Consider the following 5,688-nt stretch of genomic DNA (forward strand, 5'->3'; position numbering starts at 1 on the left):
TCCCCTGGAGAAGGGAATGGCAACCCACTCCAGTACTCTTGCCTGGAAAATCCCATGGATGGAGGAGCCTGGTAGGCTACAGTCCATGGGGCTGCAAAGAGTCTGGCAGGACTGAGCTTTTTATATACTGTCCAAGAAATCTTTCCCTACTGAAAGGTTTCATAACGTTCTTCTCCATTCTCTTCTAGAAAGCTTACAGTTTTAGCTTTTAAGTTTAGGTCTAAAATCTTTCACAATTTAATTATTCTGTAAGGTGTTAGTTAAGGGTCCAACTTTATTTTCTCTATTGATATTCAGCTGTTTCAGCTCCACTTGCTAAAGAATAGATTTTCCTTTTTCCATTGAATTACCTTGGTGCCTTGGTTAGCATCGAGTGACCTCTGTGGTAGCCTGGATCCCTGGAACCTGGGTTTCTTAAAATATCTTTTTCACTCTTTCCTTCAGTTTAGGCAATTTTATTGACCATTCCTCAAGCTCAATAATCCTTTCTTCTGCGTTATCCAACATGTTGCCAGTACTATTCAATGATTTTTTAACTAGCAAGCGTTGTGTTTTTCAGCTCTACAATTTCCATTGTGTTCATTTTTAGGATCCCCAGATCTTTTTTTAATTCCCTATCTCTTCATCCATTATATCCATCTTTGTCACGTGTGCATGCATACTCAGTTGCTTCAGTCGTGCCCAACTCTTTGCAACCGCATGGGCTCCAGCCCACCAGGCTCCTCCGTCCATGGGGTTCTCCAGGCAAGAACACTGGAGCGGGCTGCCGTTTCCTTCCCCAGGGGTCTTCCCCACCCAGGGATCGAGCTGGTGTCTCTTGTGTCTCCTGCACTGGCGGACGGGCTTTTACCACTAATGCCACCTGGGCAGCCTATTTTATCATAGTCACTGAATACCACTCCTTGCTAATTTCCACATCTGTTGTCTTCTTTTGGAGAGTGTTGAGTTGGTTCTATCAGGTAGTGAAGTTACCTGAACCCTGCATAACACCTTGATATTGTAGAGACTTGGTTCTGGCTTTTGTTACAATTTATGTATTGTGATTCTCCTGTCATAGCCCTTAGGTCTCTAATGTTATCTACTCTGAAGGCATGGTTTTTCTGGAGTTTCAGTGGAAGGTTCCTAGTGTGCGCCCTCTAACTTGATGGGACTTGAATTCCTAACTTTGTCTTCCCAGCACTGCACAGCTGCTCTCTGCCTGCTCTTCCAGGCTTCCAGCTCCCTGTGGGTTTCTTGGAGTTTCAGTCCACACACATCCTTCAGGACTCAGACACGGATTCTGCATAAGTCAGTTTGCAGATCTTGAGGCTCCACTTTCTCTGCATCCTGCTTTCTGGAATCTCCTCCTCACTTGCCAGGTGTACTTGTAGTCTCAGACCCTCATGTCTATCCCCAGTCCAGTAACTCTTGAATTCCATTCCCAGTGCACCTTGAGGACTGGAGAATGTCCTCTGGGAAAGAAGATGTCTCCTTTTTTACGTCCCTGAATTCAAAGGTTGTATCCATTCTAGACTGTATCTTCTTTGATTACTCATCAGTGGGCAATTTTTTTTGAGGTTTATAATTGTTATTGACAGGAGGATTAGTTTGATGTAAGCTTCCTCCCCATCACTAGAAGTGAAAAGCCCTCTGTCACTTATTTTTAAAACCAACTGAGTTAATAGTTAATAAATCTGATGTGAGGGAAAAAATGATATTATTGCCAGTCAGTGAGTGTTGGTAGCATTTCTCTTTCACAAGGAAAAAGATAAAAAAGGAAATTGTTCTTCACTTCCTATTTTATACATTTTCACCAAATAAAAGGACTCTAGTCAGTCAAGCCACAGGCATTTTTCAAACACCCATGGGCCCACGATCCTGATCAGCATTCTCTGGGGGATGAAATGCAATCTTGGTTTGGGGGTCTCAGGAGAGAGCTGCTGAGAGCTGACAGAGGGGGCCTGCTGAGGACTGACTCTGTGTGCAAGAGGACAGCCACCCCCAGCTGTTCTCCCAGGAGACAAACAAGGCATGTAATTATCCCAAATGTGACATCCTCCTGCTGAAGCACCTTATTTGTGCAAAATTCCTGCCACTCAGTAGCACTCAGTGGAGATGAAATTATTGTGGTAAGAATTGCTGTTGTTCAGTTGCCAAATCGCGTCCGACTCTTCGCAGCCCCGTGGACTGCAGAACTCCCTATCCGCCACCATCTCCCAGAGTTTGCCCAGGTTCATGTCCAGGGTGTCAGTGATGCTGTCCAACCATCTCATCCTCTGTCGCCCTCTTTCCTTCTGCCTTCAATCTTTCCCAGTATCAGGTTCTTTTCCAATGAGTCGGCTGTTCGCATCAGGTGGTAGGAATATTTATTGCTAATAATTTCACAAATTTCAGCATTTTAACTGCCACTAATCACAAATCATCAGTAACTCATTTGACAGCCACTGAGACTCTCCAGAACAGCTGCGGTTGCCACAATGGAGCCGTTCTTGAGTTTGGGCCACGTGATAAAAGTGTAATTTGAATGGTTATTCTGACTTTGGTGCCTAGAAGAACTCAAATGGGGACAGCTCTGAATGGGAACTTAGATGGCCCATGGATGGACTTCAAAGTATCACGCTATAAAACGGTGCTCAGATTTCCCACTTAGATGTCTTTTTCTTTCTTTTTTTTTGGTGGAAGAGAGGACTTCAGTCTTCATCAGATTTTCAAAGGAGTTCATAACCTCCCCAACTGTAAGAATTATTGATCCTAGAAACCAGACTTTTTTTACTGTGAACTCAATCACCAAATATTTTAAAATATCCCCCAAATTTTATTTACTTATGCACAAATTATGTTCACAATCTATTGTCATCTATTAACATACAAGGGCACAATAACCACTTAAAATGAGGTCAATCATTAATAGTAGGAAATTTAGTTAGTGTTTCAAATTATTTGGGATATTATTAATTGCTCTTATCATATCTAATAGATTGATATTGAGGAAAATGAAGAGATCCTCCAAATTTGGAATATGTCTCTAGTTCTCTACTTTGTCTGTGATTTAGGGGAATTACTTTTTTGAGAAGCTTTTAAATTATTTAAGGCCATCTGTCCACTTTTGAGTTTTAGTTGAAACTAGATTACATAACCCATAAATCCATTTAATCTTGTTCATGCAAATGTATCAAAATGTTCTGAAAGTGATCTAATGAGAGAGAGATCTAATGAGAGATCTAATGAGAGAGAAGGCCCTCGGAATACATTGTGACATGACCTACAACCACTTACAGTGACGTTATAGATCAAATATTAACATTCGATATATAACACTCTTAGTTTAAAATACATGTTCATAGAAGTCCTAGTATGTTTGTCCTGCACCCCAGTTGTTTGATGCACCCCACCCTGGAGATCCCAGGTCCAGGAGATGATTTCCTGTAAGGCCTCCACAGGGATGACAAGATGAACAGGTACATGTCATCGTGGAGTCAGCAAAGATGCAGAAGGGGAATAGACTCAGTCAGAGATGAAGGATAAGATAAATTAAAAAACCCAACATGATTCCAAAGTTTTAATTCCAAGAGATGTGGAAAAATAACTGCAAGTGTTGCTATCCTGGGAGAGAAGAAGCGCTTAGAACGGCAAAACTGGGCTGTGTGGAGGATCTGTCCAGTATGAGATGATGAACGAGGCAACTGACAAAGGCCATTGGAGACGTTAACCTCTCAGGCGTGGTAGAGACACTGACCTTAGCCAGCCCCGCTCTGGGCATGATTTTGGCTCTGTGTTCTGTCCACTGCCTTTCCAGCCGTCCCTGTGAAGGGTTGTGATCCTCCCCAGCCTTCCTCCAGCTGTAATCCAAGTGAGCTTTACCCATCCTCTGTTAATTGGAAGAGCAAGACTGGAACTTTGTAGTCTTACTTCCCAGGTGATGCAAGTGGTAAAGAATCCACCTGCAATTCAGGAGAAGCAAAAGACGTGGGTTCTATCCCCAGGTCGGGAAGATCCCCTGGAGAAGGAAATGGCAACCCACTCCAGCATTCTTGCCTGGAAAATTCCATGGACAGAGGAGCCTGGCAGGCTATAGTCTGTGGGGTCACAAAGAGTCAGACACGACTGAACACACTGCAACAAACAAGAAGAAGATTGGAACACGAGTGAATGATGTTTGAAGCACATAGAAGGCCTTCTCAGTGGACCTGAGTGAGTCATCTCACGGCCCAGGTGACTGCCCTTCCGAGGGTGGTGTCGGAGCAGCTCTGAGTCACCCTCCAGCGGGGATGTCCCCTCCAGAGGTGCTCATTAACATCCTCCCCCAGGCAGCTCACAGGCTCACCTAGTGAGGTCTTGAGCAAAGGGAACACTACGTCCCTGTGGGGGCCCCTGCGTGGTGCCCTTCCCCTGGGCTGCTTCGTGTTCTCAAGGACCCTTCCTGAAGGTGGCATCTGTATCTTTGTGAAGGGCCTCGGTACCAGGCTTGGAGATGAATATATTGATCGTCTCATCTGGGTCATGAGACTTGTGGTGTAGCATCTCTGTCTCCTGCTCAGAAATAACCTCTCATGGGTAGTGTAGTCACCAGGAACAGGAAAAGGGCCACATGGGAGGGGGCTTCGTAGGGCCAGGGGCAGTCTTCCAGGCAGAAGCAGCTTCATGGACAGCGATGCAGGAGCGGCTGAGCGTCCAGAGCAAAGAGCAAGCCACAGCTCCTCGGGGAGCCACGGCTCAGCCTGATGGATGGAGTCTTGTGGGTTTCTGAATCCCTCAAGGGGCACCCCAAGAACAGGGGACACCCACAAAGCTATCTAATGCCCTTGCCCACCCCCTCACGCCCCAGCAGGAGCTGCTGCCCATTCATCCCAGATGAATGGGGACAGGAGCTCAAGGACCACTTACTGACTGCCTATGTGTCAAGCCCCGAAATAGCTCATTTCATGGACTGCCTGCGCCCAGACAAGGCAGGTATCACTCACAGGCCAGCTGCTGCTGCTGCTAAGTCGCCTCAGTCGTGTCCGACTCTGCGCGACCCCATAGACGGCAGCCCACCAGGCTCCCCTGTCCCTGGGATTCTCCAGGCAAGAACACTGGAGTGGGTTGCCATTTCCTTCTCCAATGTGTGAAAGTGAAAAGTGAAAGTGAAGTCGCTCAGTCGTGTCTGACTTGTAGCGACCCCATGGACTGCAGCCCACCAGGCTCCTTCTGCCCATGGGGTTTTCCAGGCAAGAGTACCAGGCCAGAACTGATCCCCAAGGGAGAAGCAGTCAGTTTCAGAGCACATCACCAAAGAAGGAGGAAGCACACGGATGGTGGTCCAGGAGGTCATGACCTCACGGGACCACGTGAGGACTAGCAACCTTGGTTCCGATGATTCCCGAGAAGCGGCCCTTTCCCAGATGGGGGTGGCTGATGGAAGAAAGGTGGGAGACAGGATTCACCGCAGTGTCCTCAGACACTGTGTAGGGACTGAACTATTCAGAAATACCTCCAGCCAGTCCCTGAGGCAGTGAGTCCTGTCTCTGGACAAAACCCAATTGGGACAGTCAGGAGGGGGGTCGGAACCTGTCCTCAGTCCCCAAGTTCAGCCAGATGCTCTCATTATGATTGAAGCAGTGAAACATCCAGTCCCCAGTGAGGGCAGACAGCTGAGCAAGATAAGGTCAGCACAGAAGAATTTCAGTGCTGGCATAGAGAGCGGCTTGACGTCCTGATGAAGATGGGTGA

Source organism: Odocoileus virginianus, unplaced genomic scaffold (genome assembly GCF_023699985.2).
Source record: "Odocoileus virginianus isolate 20LAN1187 ecotype Illinois unplaced genomic scaffold, Ovbor_1.2 Unplaced_Contig_5, whole genome shotgun sequence".
In the NCBI taxonomy this organism is placed as follows: domain Eukaryota; kingdom Metazoa; phylum Chordata; class Mammalia; order Artiodactyla; family Cervidae; genus Odocoileus; species Odocoileus virginianus.